General features: G+C 55.2%; 2 long non-coding RNA genes across 2 annotated transcripts; one reads left to right on the top strand and one right to left on the bottom strand.

The window, feature by feature from the left end:
• Positions 1-2,226: 2,226 nt before the first annotated feature.
• On the bottom strand, positions 2,227-3,040 carry LOC140607223 (uncharacterized). The gene is made up of 2 exons (XR_012009342.1): positions 2,574-3,040; positions 2,227-2,409 (listed from the first exon to the last, which is right to left on the bottom strand). It is a non-coding gene; the product is annotated as an uncharacterized lncRNA (long non-coding RNA).
• On the top strand, positions 2,947-8,547 carry LOC140607224 (uncharacterized). Its single transcript, XR_012009343.1, has 3 exons — positions 2,947-3,293; positions 4,023-4,969; positions 7,696-8,547. It is a non-coding gene; the product is annotated as an uncharacterized lncRNA (long non-coding RNA).
• The last annotated feature ends 8,802 nt before the right edge of the window (positions 8,548-17,349 follow it).

Raw genomic sequence — 17,349 nt, 5'->3', positions numbered from 1 at the left:
TCCTGGGCTGTCCTTCCAGCGTGGAGCTCAGGCTGAGAGCAATTTACGGGGCTGAGCCTGGGACCCCGGGAAGGGGCTGCAGGGCCGGGCTCCCAGCCCGCACCTGTCCTGCCCCCTCCCGCACCGGGAGCCTCAGAGCCTGGCCCAAGCCACCGTTGCCAAAAAGAGCATGTGCGAGATGTGATTGTTTGTCACCAAGATGGAGTATATGATGTGAACCATGGCAAACACCGTAATGACTAATTTCAAACATTTATTACAATTCTTGAGAGACTTGAAAGCTGTCCCCGCTCTTGATTTTAATAATTGCAGTCTTGAAGCAGCCGCTTATCAAAGTGACACAAATTGTGTGGTAAATAGATTATGGCACAGCTGAAATACTGGAAAATGAGATCAGAAATGCTCCTTCTCCCCCATTTAAAACTCCCCGCAATCTTTCAGAGAGCCAGGGCGGCGCGGTGGCGGGAGGCAGGCGTGCAGGTGGGAGGACCAGCCCCGGTGACGGTGACGGTGACCGTGACGGTGACGGGCTTTGATGGGCTCCCCCCGTGGGCCCCCTGCAGCGGGATACTGGCCCTGGATCCTGGGGTGGGAGGGGTGGTGCGGAAGGAAGGAGAACCCCTGTGGGGTCGAGGGGAAGGGGATGCTGGCTGGGGGGCCGTGGGCAGCGACCCTCCCGGGGGATCCGTGATGGAGGATCCCCCCTCCCCGGCCCCGTATGTTCTAATTGTCACTTCCTTGAGAGGGAGGAGCCTCCCTGCTCTGGCCTCCCGGTTCTGAGTCTCTCCTTTTTCCCAAAGACTGAGCATCTGGCAGGCCTTGTGCTAAAGCTTGGAGGGACCAGGTGGGCAGACAAAGCAGGTGCCCTGCAAGGGCTTCCGTCCGGAGCAGGTGGTCCCTGTGCAGGCCATGACAGGAGGGGACAGTGTCACCCACGCCTGGCTGTGCCCACCTGACGGCGGGAGGTCCTGGGGCAACTGTGCCCTGCTGACTCAGCAGCTCAGGACCGGGGGCGAGGGGTGGCGGGGGGGTGGCCTGGCCAGGGGGCTTGTGTGCTTGGGCCAGGACCCCGCCCTGCCCGGGACTCCAGGCTCAGGGCCCAGCTGCCCGTCTCTTCCTCTGAGGTCGGAATGACCAGGGAACGCCCCGGGCATCCTTAAAGGCCAAGGAACCCAGGGAGACTCTTCCCCATTTGCCTTAAGGCCATGAACCAAGGATCAGTTAGAGGACCCCCAGGGCTCACCCCCACAAACAGTTCCAAGTGTGTGGCATGATTAGAACCGGTGCTGTGACTTGTCACCTAGCGCGAGGCCCCTGTGACGAGCAAGCGATTTACCTTTGGGGAGATGCAGAAGAGGCCTCGGCCCCAGGACGAGGATGGGATGGCATGGGTGCTTCTGGGAGCACCCCGAGGTGCTTCCAGGAACCTCAGTACAGAGTCGCAGGAGCAGTGCGCTGGCCCCGAACCCCGCTGGTAACTCATCCCGGGTGTCACCAGACGCTGCCGCACATCGATGCCAGTTAATATTCAAACAGAAAGCGGGGCGCATCTATCTGTATGCAGCTTGATCCCTGGGTCAGAAGCCTCATTCTTGAGACGGCCTCCTTCCGGCCCTGGCCTTGGGGGGAGCCCGCGCCCCCAACCTGCCACAGCCACACCTGCAGGGGCCCCTCGGAGGCGGAGGGCCAGGGCCTCTGGGAATGTACTAGTCTGTGATGCTCCGTTGTTGGTCACCGGTCCCGGCCTCCTTTGAGCCACACTCTCCTGGGTCTGGGGGAGGCAGGGGGTGACCTCCTCTTGACTCTCCCTCCTGCACACACAGCTGGCCTGGACCCGCAGGGACGCCCACCGGCTGTGCTCACGGACACAGCCCGGGGGCGTGGGCGCCGCAGGACCGTGCTCAGGCTCTGAGGGCTCTAACGCTCTGAGCAGCTCCTAATGGCTCCTTTTTTTTTTTTAAAGGCACTGAATTAAGAAATTAAATAGTTTATATATATATATATATATATATATAAACCCGAGTTAATAGATAATACGTTTTATTATTTATTAAACATTAATAATTCATTAGGATTTTCAAATTAAATACCAAACCTGTAACAAATTAAATTTAGATAATTAAGTCTATTATTAGTGGAGAGAGATTGCCTGGTTGGAGTGGGATGAAATACATTCCAGAAACTGTTTTTTGTTGTTGTTGTTTTTAGCCAAAAAAGACAAGGGTCTTCTGATCGCCATTTTATGGAGGGAGAGAAGGAAGCCCCTGGCAGGTGAAGCGCTTGATCTTGAACACACGGTGGAGTCACCTGTGAAGCGGGACTCAAACCTGTGTCTGATTATGTCCCCGGATCCGATCTCAGCTTGGAATACACACGTGCTTAACTCCGAGATGAGGGCAGGATTGTCCCCTAGAGGAAAGGACAGGTGCAAAATACGCTGACCGTGTTGGAAGGTGGGGTGCGGGGATACGATGTATGCTTAGGGAGGGCAGGCCGGGGTGCGGGCGTCTTGGGGGAGGGGGCCGACCGGTCAAGGAGGGCGTCGGGGGGCGCGGGGGGAGAGAGGCACCCACCTCGCACTTCCTGGGAGGCTGGGCGGGTCCCGCCCCACAGCCCACTCCTCTCAAGCCTGTGAGGGGTGCGTAGTGTCCTGGTGGGGTCCCCACACCAATCCCCACAACCTGTGAGCATGGCCCTAGTTGGGAAAAAGGTCTTTGCAGACATAGTCAAGTTAGGGATTTCAGATGAGGTCCTGTTGGATTATCTGGGTGAGTCCTAAATCTAATGACCGGTGTCCTAGTAGGAAACAGAAGAAGGAAATGTGTGAGGACTGGGGGGGAAGGTAGAGACCCGCAGGGGCAGCCACGGGAGGGGGGCGCCCCCACCACCACCAAGGCCAGTGGCCGCTGAAACTGGAGGCGGCGGGGACAGCCACTCCCCTGGAGCCTTGGGAGGGATCGCGGCCCGGACACCTCCATCTCTAGCCAGTGGCCTCCAGAGCCTCGAGAGAGAGAATCTTTTTCTGTTGTGTTCAGCCTCCCCTTCCTGCCCGGTTGTGTGGTTTGTTCCAACAGTCCCGGGAGGAGCTCGCCCTTCCCCTCTCTGTGACGTGGCACGGATGGATGCTGCAGGCCGGGCTTGCTCCAGCCCCGTGGCGCCAGGCCCTGCCAGCTGCCCTCAACCCCGGGGCCGGGCTGGCGGGAGTGCAGCGAGGGGCTCTGCTTTCTATCTCTTGGGCTCGGGCCGGGGGGATTGAACGGTCCAGTGATGCCCAGGACCAACACAGATCACAGGCAGGCCCTGATATTTTAATAAGTCTAAATGCAAAATCCAAACTTGCAAACACATAGTCTGGCCATAGTGTAGTTGTAAGATGATTCCTTGCTCTGCAAGCAGCTTCTGCTAAACAGAAACCCTGTTTGTCCACCTTGGGTACCAGCTGCAAACCTCACCGAGCTGGGGGGGATCCCCAGTGAGATTTCTCCCCCCGGGCCCCCCTGGCCAAACAGCTAGACCCCCCACCCCTAGTTCAAGACCACATCTCCCCTCTGCCGTGCTCCTCCTCCCCACGTCCTGGTCTGAGCTGCCCTCCCAGGCTGTCCCCCCCATTCAGGTCCTACCCCGGGGAAGCCACTTGCAGGCTCAAAACCCCCAACTTCCTCACTGCCTGCTACACGGAGCACAGACCCAGCCGCCCGAAGGGTAGGGTCATACATGTGTGGCCCAAGCAACCCTGTGGTCTTTCCTCCGGCCACCGCCACATCGATGCTGAGCTGCAGCACAGGGGGACCAGGCTGCTCCCCCCACCTCCAGGCTCTGCTCCTACTGTCCCCTCCTCGGTGCCCTCCCCCCTCACCTTCTAAAGGCCACAGCCTGCCTGCCCTTCAAGGTCATCTCCAGTGTGACCTCTTCCCAAAAGCCTCTCCAGCCTCCCTCAGGAGGGTGGGGCCTCATCTCCGTGGACCCCACCCCCACCCCACTTTTGTGTCCCTCCATTGCTCATACTTGCCACCTTCTTCCAGCTGGTTTGGGCACAGGCGGCCCCGTGGAAGAGCATGGACTTCAGGGTCGGACGAGCCCCGGTGCCAACCCGGTCCCACATTACCCATGCCCAGGGCCTCCTCAAGTCCCGTGCCTCCCTCGGCCTTGTCAGCCTAGACCCAGGGCTGGCCCGAAGCCGCAGCGTCCAAGCTCCCTGCAGCTGCAGACTCGGATTTCCAAATAAAACCTTGGTGACCGAGGACCCGCGTGCCCCCTCCCTGGCTCCATCCCGCTCTGCCCGGCCCGGCCTCCCCACCATCCAGGACAGCTCAGGCCCCCCAGGGACAGAATCACCAGAAGAGAGAAATAAGAGACCACAGACACTGGGGTGGGGAGGAAGTGGATTCCTGTTGCTGGGGTCCATTCCTGGGCTTTTATTTGCTGTTGAATCGGAGCAGTTGGTGAGATAACAGAAAAGTCCTAAAGAAGCTAGGATGGAGAGATAGACGGAAGGGAAGAGAGAGAGAGAGAAGGAAGGAGAGAAGGAGAGAAAGGGAAGAAAGAGGGGAGGAAGGAGAACAGACCGCTGCCTGGGCACCCGACAGAGGGCCCCGTGTATCAGCCAGGTTTCTTCGGAGAGAGGTTTGTTTTAAGAAATTGGCTCAAGTGGGGCTGGCGAGTCTGGCATCTGTAGGGCAGGCCCGTGGGACACGGGCAGGAGTTGCTGCCTCAGTCTTGAGAATTTCTTCTTTCCAGAAGAGGGCAGTTTGGGCTCCTAAGACATTCGGCTGATTAGGTGCGGCCCACCCCCACTTTGGAAGGGAGGTTGTACCCATTAACCACATCTACCAAACGCCTTCGCAGCAGCACCTGGATTAATGTTTCATGACACACAAGATGAAACTTCGCCTTGGCGACATAGGGAGTGTGGCGTAGCAGAGAACCGGAGCAAGAGAGAGGAAGAGGGTTCTGGAAATCATAGCCGGAGGTGAGGAAAAAGATCCCTTTAACCCCCCACCTCGGCGGTCGGATCCACCTCTGTGGGTACCCAGCACGTGGCTCAGGGACCTGCCCTGCTTGTTAGGAGGCCCCGGGTGGGGAGACCAGCTTTGCCACCAACAAGGGTGTGGACTAGCTTTGGACAAGGCGGGCCGGCCAGAGGGAAAAGCCCACATCCCCTGCCCTGTGCTCTAGCAGGTGACAAACCTGAGTCTGCAGAGGCGTCCAGGTGAGGACTGAGCATGCGGGTCAGGGTAGGAAGGAGCACTGCAGGCTCCCACCCCCTGCTCCTCCAGGTGTGAGCAGAGGTGAGGCCGGCCCAGCGGGGAGCCCCTGCTCGGCCAGTTGGGCCCCATAGGCATTTACAAGCCCCAGCCTCTCACCACCACCTTCCACCCCAAAGAGAAGTCAGCCGAGCACTGTACTCCTCGCTTTGTGCATCTTCCAGGCCCATCTCCCCAGGAAGTAACTCTTGGGGCATCCGGATTGGCAGCCATCCCAGACCCCTTCCCTCCCCTTGCTGGCCCAGTTCCCCCCCTTACTATTGATCACCACCCAGGGCCGCACTGGGGGCCACGCGGGGCAAAGCCGGGAAAGACTCGGGCATTAAGGGAGATGCTCGGTGGCCCGTCACCATGGCAACCTGCGGCTGACCGGGGAGGCTGAGGGGCCAGGGCTGGGGGTCTGCGTTCTCCACCCAGTGGGGGTGGGTGCCGATGATGGTACCTGGGACCTTCTCCTTGGGGGGCCCAGAGGAGGGGCCACCTGGCCAGTCTGGCTCCTCACGGGTCTGGTCCCACCCCAGGCAGGACACGAATTGCAGGACCTCTCAAGGTTGGGATCAACCCACAGGAGGAAGTTCAAATTCTAACATGACCCGAGTCCCCCCAGGAGGAGAAGGGGTGCCTGTGCCAGGCTCTGTAAGAGCCCCAGCCTCCCCCCTGCCCCAGGAGGCAATAGGGGTGCAGAGGATTTAAAGACAGGCTGCCTTATGCCCTGTGGCATTTCCCGCCACTCCTCCCTCCTCAGAACGGAGGCCAAACCGACTGTCTCTGCCTCCTGCGCCCAGCCCCACACCTGCACCTCCTTACCTGGGTGCCGCGGCCTGGCCTGTCAGACGTGGCCGCCGCTCTGTGTGGCAAGGTGGGAGTCACAGTCATTTCCAGACAACAGCCCCCTCTGCACTTCCACACCCTCTGCTCCCTTGGCCCCAATCCCTGCCGGTGGCCTCCCCAGGAGCATGGGTCACCGGGACTTGCAGCTGGGGGCCTGGGTGCTGAGCCGAAGCAATTAGAGGGGAGTGGAAGGAACAGGTGGAGGTGGGCAGTGGGCCTGGGTGCCCTCCAGATGGACCCCGGCAGCAGGCCCATCCGCCAAGTTCCAGAACACCCCAGCCCCTCTGGAGGAGGTCGATCACCTCGCACCCCAGATTAGGGCCCTTCCATGGCTCAGGTTAAAGGCCAGATTCCAGAACATGGCTCAGGAGTCCTCTTCCTGACCCGGCCCTGTCTGCCGTGCAACCCTCACCCTGAAATGTTCTAACCACAGTGAAACAGCTTCATGCTGACCAGCCTCCGGGGCTCACTCTGCCCAGAGCACTTTCCCCTCCCCTGCCCCAGGTCTCAGTTTAGAGCTCACTTCTGAGAACCCCCCAAGCTTCAGGAGAGAGCATCCAATGGGGGACCTTCCCTGCCCCATTCTGCTCCCCTGCACTTGCCTCACGCAGGCATCACCCCCAACAGTGTCACCGCCTCCTTCCCCTTGCACTTGTGGGCAGCATGTGGTTCCAGAAAGAGCAAGACTTTTTTTTTTTTTTTTTAAGATTTTATTTATTTATTCATGAGAGACACAGAGAGAGAGAGAGAGAGGCAGAGACACAGGCAGAGGGAGAAGCAGGCTCCATGCAGGGAGCCCGACGTGGGACTCAATCCCGGGTCTCCAGGATCACGCCCTGGGCTGAAGGCAGGTGCTAAACCTCTGAGCCACCGGGGCTGCCCAAGAGTAAGACTTTGACAACACATGGGTTGTGTGTGGAATCCTGGCCTCACCACTAGCAGCTGTGTGGCCATGGGAGTGGCCTTGCCCTTGGGAGTCTCGGTTTCCACATCTGTAAAAAGGGTATGAGCCCCTGGCCTGGCCCCCAGCAGCCATCCACACACAGCCTTTGATACAGTGCTTAGCTAGCTAGCTGCCTTTGGATGATGTTTTTTTTTTTTTTTTCTCTCCCCCAGGGCAGGGAGTTTTTGTAGACAGGAACTGTATTTTATCGCGTCTACTGCAGAATAGAGACTCGATAACTATTTGGGGATGGTAGATGACAACCCAGCCTCCAGCCAGCTAACAGGAATGAGATAAACATGACCTACAGAGATGAGGGGATTTATAAGGTCACAAGCAATTACAGATGGTGAGGAGATAGAGTCCTCCTTGGTGTCCAGCTCAGGACTTAAGTCTTAGTTAAAAATATCTTGATTCAGAAGAACTGCCCAGCTACCCAAATCCAGCTGCTCCTTGCCCAGCTCATGACCCTGCTGACAAGCCCTGAGTGTCTGCAGTCTCCCCTGGGTCTCCCCAAGGCCCAGCTTAGCATTCTTTCTACCTGAGGAGGGAGGCTCCAGCTACTCCATCCCCATCTCTCAGGTGGAACAGCCCCGATTCCTGGAGCAGCAATCCTGCCCATCCCTTCTGCCTACAAAACATTCCCACCTTACACAGCTAGGTCTCACCTTCCGCCTCTAATGCTGATGTGAAGGAGTCGCTCTTCAGAGACAGGCCCACTTCACATGCTTGCTCAGTTCCTCGGGCCACAGTGGTCAGCCCTCGACTGGACACTGGCAAGGCAAGGTATGGACAAGCACACCCAAAGCAAGTCACCACCTGCAATGAAGTGAGTGGAAGTCCTCAAAAAAGACATGTCCATCAGGAAACTATGAACAGGACTCTGGGAAAAGGGCCTTTGCAGATGACATTATACGTATTAGTAAAAGGCTGAACGCTTTCCTGCTGAGACTGGGAGCAAGGGGGGGATGTCACCTCTTACCACTCTTTTTCAACATAATCCTGGAAATTCTAGCCAGTGCAATAAGGCAAGACCAGCAAATAAAGGGCATACAGATCTGAAAGGAAAAAATAAAACTATCCATTTGCAAATGACACGGTTGTCTGCAAGTGAGTTCAGCAAAGTGACAAGATATAAGATAAACATACAAAAAGTTATTATATTTTTATATACTAACAATAAACAGATGGACACCATGATTTAAAGATGATACCATGTACCACCATTCAAAGAAAAAAAAAAACAAGAAAAATACTTGGGTATAAATCTAACAAAATTTAGCACAGGATCTCTATGTTGAAAACCACACAAGGTTGATCAAAGAAATTTTTAAAAGTCTAAATAAATGGAGAGACATACTACGATAATGGATTGGACATAGTAGAGATGTCCATCCATTCTTTCCAAATTGACACAGGTTTGAAGCAATTCCTACTAAGATCCCAGCAAGATTTTTCATAGCTGTAGACAAAATTATTCTAAAAATTTTGATGGAAAACTAAAGGAATGCTAATGTAATTTTGAAAAAGAGTAAAACAAGAGGAATCAATCTGGGATCCCTGGGTGGCTCAGCGGTTTGGCGCCTGCCTTCGGCTCAGGGCGTGATCCTGGAGACCCGGGATCGAGTCCCACATCGGGCTCCCTGCGTGGAGCCTGCTTCTCCCTTTGCCTGTGTCTCTGCCTCTCTGTCTCTCATGAATAAATAAATAAAATCTAAAAAAAAAAAAAAATTTCAATAATCAGAATTAAAAAAAAAAAAGAGGAATCAATCTACCCTATTCTGGGACTTTTTATATAATCAAGGCATTGGCAGAGGATGGGACACATAGATCAATGGAACAGAACAGAGTACCCAGAAATAGACCCAAACAAGTATGCCCAAGTGAAATAAGCCAGACACAGAGGGAAAATACCGCACAATGCCACTTATGTGAGGAATCTAGAATAATCAAATTCATAGAAGCAGAAAGCAGAATGGTAGCTGCCAAGGGCTAGGAGGAGGGAAAAATGGGGAAGTATTAGTCAAAGGGTGCCAAGTTTTGGTTATGCAAAATGAATAGGTCCTAAGATCTACTGTACATCATAGGCTATCCCGGAGCCGATAGGTAACAATACTGTATTTTATACTTAAACATTTGCTAAGAGGGTAGATCCCACGTTAAATGTTATGATAACTGCAGTAAAGAAGCGGGGAAGAAACTTTGGGAGAGAAGAGATATGTTTGTGGCATAGATTACGGTGACGGTGTCAGGGGCGTGTACCGATCTCCAAACACGTCAAGCTGCATACAGTAAATATATACAGCTTTTTGTGTGTCAGTCATGCCTCAATTAAGCGTTTGTTGTTTTTAATGACCCCAAAGATCTGGAGGAAAGAGAAGAGGGCATGAACTTCATGGCTAGCTTCCCAGAGCCAGGGAAGGAAGCTTCAAGATACAAACACACAACACACATCACACACACACACACCCTTAAAAGCGACCTTCAGACCAAGGTGAACAAGGACACCCACAGTCTTCCCTCAAAAAAAAAGACAGAAAGCAGAAAAGTGCAATTCTCATCTTGTGCCTGCCTGTTCCAGGAAAGAGAACAGTCTTCAACCTGGAAAGGTTAAAACAAAGCACAGGGCACGTCACGCGAGCTCAGGAGCGGTTTGTGGAATTAAATGCAAAGACGGGATTGCAACCAGATGTAAGCAAAGAGAGAAAAAATCGCTACCTGAGCTGCTACAAATGAGTTCTTTCCCCCAGACTCTGATGAATTGCCTTCCCGGGTGTTTAAGCAGCCAGCAGCCATCATCTCAGAGCTACTACCGGTAATTTCAAAAAATTATGGAGGGCAAGGGAGGTGTTGAAACACTGCCCATGAACCACTCCTGACCGGCTTTTCCAAGAGAAAGAAATGACAGAAAATTCTAGAAATAATAGGCCAGCAAATGTGTTGTAAATCTTTAGAAAAGGATAAGACCACACTATAGAGTCGGTTCGTGAATGTGTAAGGGAGGCCACACAAACCTGGAAACTAAGACTAAAACAGGGCATGAATCTTGTTCCCCATTTTCTTTATTTTAAGATTTTATTTATTTATTCATGAAAGACACAAACAGAGAGAGAGAGGCAGAGACACAGGCAGAGGGAGAAGCAGGCTCCATGCAGGGAGCCCGATGTGGGACTTGATCCCGGGACCCTGGGATCACACCCTGGGCTGAAGGCAGCACTAAACCGCTGAGTTACTGAGGCTGCCCTTTTTCCCCATTTTCGATGAGTTATTAGAATGATAGATCCCAAGAATGTCTCGGGCAAATACTCGGATCTGCATAGACATTTGCAGATTAGATGGTCAGACAAAGCCCACATGATAGAACCGCAGGGAAATTCATAGCTCGTTGGACACTGCTCGCGAGGAGTCAGCCTGGAGGGAGGGCCCTCGTGCAAGGCCACAGGGCTCTGCTCTGTCCGGGTGCCCGTCGGCGCTTCTACGGTAGAAACGGATAGAAGTAGGGGTGTGCTTTTCAAATTTTGCAAATGGCACAACCCTGGGAGGGAGGGATGCTTACAATGAATGATGATGGAGTCAAGACTCAAAATGAATTCAGTGAGATGGTGCCACGGGGCGCAAAAAAACAAGGGCTCAAACACAGCCAGAGGTCCTTCACTTCTCTTGGCGCATCATTGGAAGCCAGAGGGGCCTGGCCCTACAGAGGGGATGCCCCGGGGGAAGTGGCCGATGATGCGCAGGGGTGGCAAACGTCACGGGAGCCAAGGGCGACACCACTGGGAAGAGAAGCCAGCGCAGCCTGGACTCCACTAGCGGCGCCGTGGATCCAGCTCGTAGAGAGCACAGGCCACCCGGCACGTTTGCAGCCAGAAGCCAGCGTTCGGTTTAAGGACACGAGCAAACATGAGTGCGTCCCGGGGAGATGCCCGGAGGGGGGGAGGGTCTACAAACAGGAGGAATGATGGAGAGACGGCCTCCGCTGGACCTGGAGGAGAGATGGCCGAGGGGGGACCTCATCACAGGTTGCAGAAGAAAACAGATGGTTATTGAAAAGCCGGAGTGAGCGTGGCTGGGCCTGCCTCCCGGGGAGGGTGGTATAAATCCCGTGGGCAGGAAAATACATCTCACCTGCTCCGTCCCCTTGCTGAGGAGGGCAGAGGAGAAAGATGGACCATACCAGGTTCTGCCTCCCACCCTGTCCTGCTGAGCTGGGGGTCGGGGGTTGTCAGAGTCGGGCCAGGGGCCCTGGTGTGGAGCCGCAGGGGTGGGGTGCACCGGCCGGAGAAGCCTGGACAGGGCTTGAGTTGGGGAGAAGCAGGCAGGGCACAAGCAAAGGGATGCGGGTACCTGAGCCACCGGCTGGGGCCGTCAGGGGTGGGCGGGGAGCCCAGTTGGCCGAGAAGCCAAAGGAGGATTAGGAAGGGGCCCTATAAGGTTGAACCCGGGTGGGCTGTTGGATGTGCCGTGGTGTGAACCTCCCTCCGTTCCCAGCGCAAACATCCCCGCAGCTGCTCCCCTGGATAACACTTGGCGGGAATGACCTGTGTTCCTGGGCCAAGGGGACAGTAAGGGGATAATGTGGGGGATGCTGAGATGTCTGTACACCAGGCTTAGTCCTCAGGAAGCTGCAGAGGGAGGCGGGGGCCCACAGGCCAACGAATCCAAGTTTGAGGCAAGCTTTTTTAAAGCTCGGTGGACAGGGAGGTCTTATGGGACAAGCGTGGTGCTGCTGCCTAGACGGAATCAGGGTGCAGAGGAGGCCCGGGTGGGGAGAGCCTTCTGAAGCCAGGTAGAGGGACGTGAAGGTGGGCAGGACCCCCCCCCCCCCATGAGCAGGCTTCGATCCCTGCGTGGATTGTTGTTGTTGTTGTTGTTGTTTTTTAAAGATTTTATTTATTTATTCCTGAGAGACACAGAGAGAGAGGGAAAGACACAGGCAGAGGGAGAAGCAGGCTCCCTGCACGGAGCCCGACGTGGGACTCAATCCCGGGTCTCCAGGACCACACCCTGGGCCAAAGGCAGACAGATGCTCAACCCCTGAGCCACCCAGGCATCCCCCTGCATGGTTTTTAGTAGAAAAACAGCAGCCACGTGACCCGGGCGCTGGAGGGCCTCTTGAGGATAAGAACCGAAGACCAGTTTTATTGTCTGAAGTCAAAAAAGGAGGGCGATGTTTTGGCTCCCATAACTGAAAAGTCTGGAACGTGCTATACGGTTGGACCTCAATGTGCAAAGCCTGTCTTCAGGAATTGCTCTGGGTCTCACCTCTGCTTTCCTCCGGACCAGCTTCCTTTCCAGGCAGACCCCCCTCGAGCAGCAGCAGAGACAGCATCTTTGGGCTTCCATCCCTCCTCCAGCCTGGCAAGCGGGGCAGAGAACGTGTCTTATCCTCTGTCCCAGCAGAGCCTCTGGACTGACTCACCTCCTCCACCTGACTAGCCTGCCTTGGAATAAATTAAGGGGACAGAACTCACTGACTGGCCAGGCCTGGGTCCTGCTGGCCCCATATGGAGCAGGTGTGAGCAGGAGGGTGGACATCAGCTCCCCCTGGGCCTGGGACTTGAGCAACTGACATGTGACAAGTTTCCATTAGAAAAGTCCACAACTTGGGGATCCCTGGGTGGCGCAGCGGTTTAGCGCCTGCCTTTGGCCCAGGGCGCGATCCTGGAGTCCCGGGATCGAGTCCCACGTCGGGCTCCGGGCATGGAGCCTGCTTCTCCCTCCTCCGGTGTCTCTGCCTCTCTCTCTCTCTCTCTCTATGTCTATCATAAATAAATAAATAAATCTTTAAAAAAAAAATAGAAGAGTCCACAACTCTACCTCTTGAGTGTCCCCGACACAAGGAGAGCCAAACACACAGCAAACACTGGGGAAACCGTACCTTAGTTGACGTTAGAGATACCTTACCGGATTGCCTAGAGTTCCCTCCTAACTGTATTCTTATCAGTCCCGATATTCATGTTACTTAGAGTCGCTTGCACATCATTAAATACTGCGCCTCCCTCCTTAAAAACGTAATTGTCTAAAGATGAGGCCAGAACTTTCTTGCTTTGTACCAAAGGCTATTTCCAAACTCTTGGCACAGAGAAGGGTGCACGGGTGGCTCAGTTGGTTAGGCGTCTGCCTTTGGGTCGGGTCATGATCTTGGGGTCCTGGGACCGTGTCACACCCGACGGCTCCCTGCTCCCTGGGGGGTCTACTTCTCCTTCTCCCTTTGCCCCAGCCCCCTGTTTGTGTTCTCTCTCTCTCTCTGAAATAAAATCTTTTTTAAAAAAGATTTTATTTATTTATTAATGAGAGACACAGAGAGAGGCAGAGACACAGGCGGAGGGAGAAGCAGGCTTCATAGAGGGAGCCCGACGTGGGACTCGATCCCGGGTCTCCAGGATCACGCCCTGGGCTGAAGGCAGGTGCTAAACCGCTGAACCACCCAGGCTGCCCAAAATCTTTTTTTTTTTTTAACTCCTGGCATATAGAATAAGCACAAAGTATTCGTCAGAAAGGGCATCAGGCTTCAGGCAGGGCAGCACTATTCAGAGGTTTTGGACTAGATACGGACGACGTGTTGGGGAAAGATGGAGGGTTTTATCACAGCTGCTTGACTGCACACGGGACTGGTTCTAGCTCCGATTCTGGAGGCAAAGTCAGGGGAGACTCAGAGTGACACGTGTGCCATCTCTGGCTCCACTCGAGACCCTGTAGACACAGGTGTGCTGGGCCGGAGTGGAGCAGGGCAGGTGGCCCGTCACAGGCAGGTTGTGAGCCCTGCGCTTCGCACCATAAAGGCTTGGCGGGCAGCAAAAGGTAAATAAAGTCAATGAGGCAAAGCATTTCACTGGGATGTTTCAGTTCACATGCCACTTGGGGAACAAATGTGCTGCTGGTACAGAGGGAAGATTTTATTCCCTAATAGGTCACCCTATGTATCCTAGACCATCCTTTCCCTGAAACCCGCTCCTGGCTTCAGGCCTCATTTCTCATCTGGACCCTTTTTTTAATATATATAAGATTTTATTTATTTATTCATAATAGACACACAGAGAAAGGCAGAGACACAGGCAGAGGGAGAAGCAGGCTCCCTGCGGGGAGCCCCATGCAGGACTCCATCCCAGGACCCCGACCGAGGTCACGCCCTGAGCCCAAGGCAGATACTCAACTGCTGAGCCACCTGGGCACCCCATCATTTGGACTCTTGAACCAGCATTCTAATGCTCCCTGCGGCTCCCCCGTCCCCTACACTGCACCCCGGGGAAGCTTTCTAAAAGTCAGTTGTGGCCGTCCCTCCTCTTCTGAAAAACCCTTGGTAGCTCCACCCACCTTCTTCTTCCAAACCGTTTTCATCTGAACAAATGGAAGTCCCGCACTCATCGGCAGTGCTCCCCATTTCTCCCTCCCGCTGCCCCAGCAACCACCAATCAGCCTTCGTCTCTATGGTCGCTTATTCTGGACATTTCCTATAAAGGGCCTCATACACTGTGTGGCCTCCCGTGTCTGGCTTCTTTCACTTGGCGTTGTCACGTTTTCCAGGTGCATCCCCGCGAGTCAGCACTTCCGATACGCCCCCGTCCTCCTCCCCATCTCACGAGCTGGCCTTGACCTGCTCCTGACACGTCGTGCCCCCACAACCTGGCGCTCGCGTACCTCACACTGGCCCTTCGTGCCTGTCTCACGCCTCATGCCAAGTCAGTAGGAGAAATTATTCACGAACATCTACCTTCTCAGGGTCACAAAGCAGAGCCCTAGGGCGAGCCCCTCCCCAGCACACCCCACCTCCATCTACCGGGGCAGCTCACCAGCGAAAGGGAATGTGCTGATCCAGGACTGACTGCTGGGCCTCTCTGGAGCATGTGGGGGGGGGGGGGAAGGGGTGGCCCATCCTCCCCCTGGCAAGGCAACGGGGCATGCAAGGAGCTAATGGGAAATGTTTAGGTGCTAATCTTTGTGGTTCACAGGCATTGCTGGGGCATGGAAGGCGAGCCCCAGAGAAGCCATCAAGGGGGGTGTCAGAAGCCAGGTGGGTCTGGCTAGACCAGAGGAGGACCTGCAGGTGGCCCCGGGAGGGAGGGGGAGGGCACCTGAGGTCTGGAGGCACCCGGGGTCCGGTAGGGGTGCTTACACCCTGAGGTCAGATGTTACTTCCATTTAGCAGCTGGGGACTCTGGAGCCTGGGGGTGGTAGAGTGAGGAAGGCGCCTGGGTTGGGCATGAACACCCCCCAACACACACACCCCAGTTCCTGATGGATTCGACCACCCAAGAAAGGCAGGTTCTTCTTCCAGCCGCGACAGACGGCTGTCCCTCAGTCTCCATGCCTAAGCATTGCCGTGATTTCTAGAACTGAAGGCAGGACTCGGCCCTCAGCAGCACCTCCGAACTTTGAGAAGCTCGTCCTTTCAAATTTCCTGAAATCTCTTCCACGGCAATTTTTCCCGCCAGACAGGCAGCCGAGTTCTAGAACTCAGACCCAGGGAGAGGAAACCTCAGATTAAACACGAGACCACGGAAGGTGTCCCTGCTCCCCAAAGCCCAAACCCAGCAGGACGCAGAAGCTTCCTGGATCACAGCTGGGACTCGGAAGCCCACCTTATTTGGGGGTGAACCCAACGGCCTGTGGGGCTGTTAATTCCTCATTAGCCAGATCCAGCTGTAAGCAAGGCACTGGCCCAAGAGGGCTCACTCAGAACCCCCGACTGGGGCCATGGGAAAAGGGTGGAAAGCGACTTAAAAGGTTCTTGGACCTCAAATTGCTCTTACAAAACAACGTTTTTAGGAGTTAAGCAATTAATCCAAACACACATGGATTCAATTTCCTTAAAGCAGAAATGACTTGAAAACCAAGGGAGAAAAGTGCTCAGGGACATGTCCCCGCTGAGTTCAGGGCTCCTCCTGCATGTGGGAAGATCCCCCTGCACCCCCCACGGGCACCAGAGCCTCCCCTCTCCCTCCTGTCTGGTGGACAGAGAGGCTCTGGGGCACCCTGGTTCCAGAAGGGAGGAGCTAATTTTCGGGGTGGGGGACAAGCAGGGACCGAGGCCCCCGTGTTCACGTGGACTACCTTTGGGCCAAAAGGACACGAAGGAGAAAACGGAACGAAGAACCCCGCTGCATCACAGCGCTCTTTCTCCGCAGAATGCTTTCTTCCTCGGGTTTTCCTCCAGGCGAAGAGGCGTCTCAAGGAAACCGGTCGCTTCCCCCTTGCAAAGTTTTATAACTTGGCCTCAGCCGTTCACTCGGGAGACAAGCGACGCAATAGAATTATGTTGAGACCTTTAATTGAACTCCCCAAACAAAGGAAATTAAACCCAAGACAGTGTTTACATAAAACTTCTCAGGTCAAACGAGAAACAAGCAGAAGGACCCGAGAACTTAGAGCCCTGCCCTCTCTGGGGTTCTGCGCTCTGGGGAGAGGAGGGAGCATGCGCAGGGCTCACGCCAGGCTTGGCCACCAGCCTGGGTCCCCAGCAAGCCGCGCCCCTCCGTTCCTGTCTGGATGGTCGGGGGACAGAAAGTGAATTTTTTTTTTGAAAGTGAATTAATAGTGAGTTTAGAAAGCTAAATGTATATGAAAGAATTATAGCTTTGAAAAACTGTTAAGCACCCACCAGTGCTCATCACTGTCACCTGCCGAGGGGTGTGGCCACGCACCCAGAGAACCCCGCGATTTAGTCTCCAGGCTCCTACCTCTTTCCCTCCTGGTGAGAAAACAAGCCCCCAGCACTTCCTGAGCAGCTCCGCCCTCCCCACTGGGAAGGACACCAGGGCAGGTCTGACTGCACAGCCTCAGGCCCTCCTCCCACAGAGCTGGGCCCTCCCCACACAGCTGCCAAACCATCCACTTGGCGTCGCCCCCCTGCCCCCCCCCCCCAGAATCCAGCTACGAGCTCGACATTTGTACTTGGATGCCTGATGGCTGGTTTAGACAGAACAGGTCCCGACCCCTACGTGGCCACCGTTTCAGCCCAGGCCCCCACCCACTCCACCACCTGGATTCACTCACAGCAACTCTAGGCCTCCTGCCCCAGCGCAAGGACCTGGACTCCTGACTCCTCTCTGTCCTGCACACCCCACATCTAATCGGTCAGCAAACCCTGCCAACTCCACCCAGAACCCACCCTGGTGTGGCCACCGTCCTCTCCCCCGACCCGTAGGCCGTTCTCCGACACGGTGACACGGCAGCCAGAGTTTTAACATGGCACGTCTGGCTCTCACCCTCCAATGGAGGGTCCCACCAACTCTGAGGGAAACCATCTTCTCAACATGGCCCAGGGCCTCCCCCAGACTTGCACCCTCCCCACGCCCTCATCTGTGGCCGCGC

The sequence above is a fragment of the Canis lupus genome, chromosome 16 (genome assembly GCF_048164855.1).
Source record: "Canis lupus baileyi chromosome 16, mCanLup2.hap1, whole genome shotgun sequence".
Lineage (NCBI taxonomy): Eukaryota > Metazoa > Chordata > Mammalia > Carnivora > Canidae > Canis > Canis lupus.
Note: the sequence above shows the minus strand (reverse complement) of the source record. Positions and strands in the feature narration are given on the sequence as shown.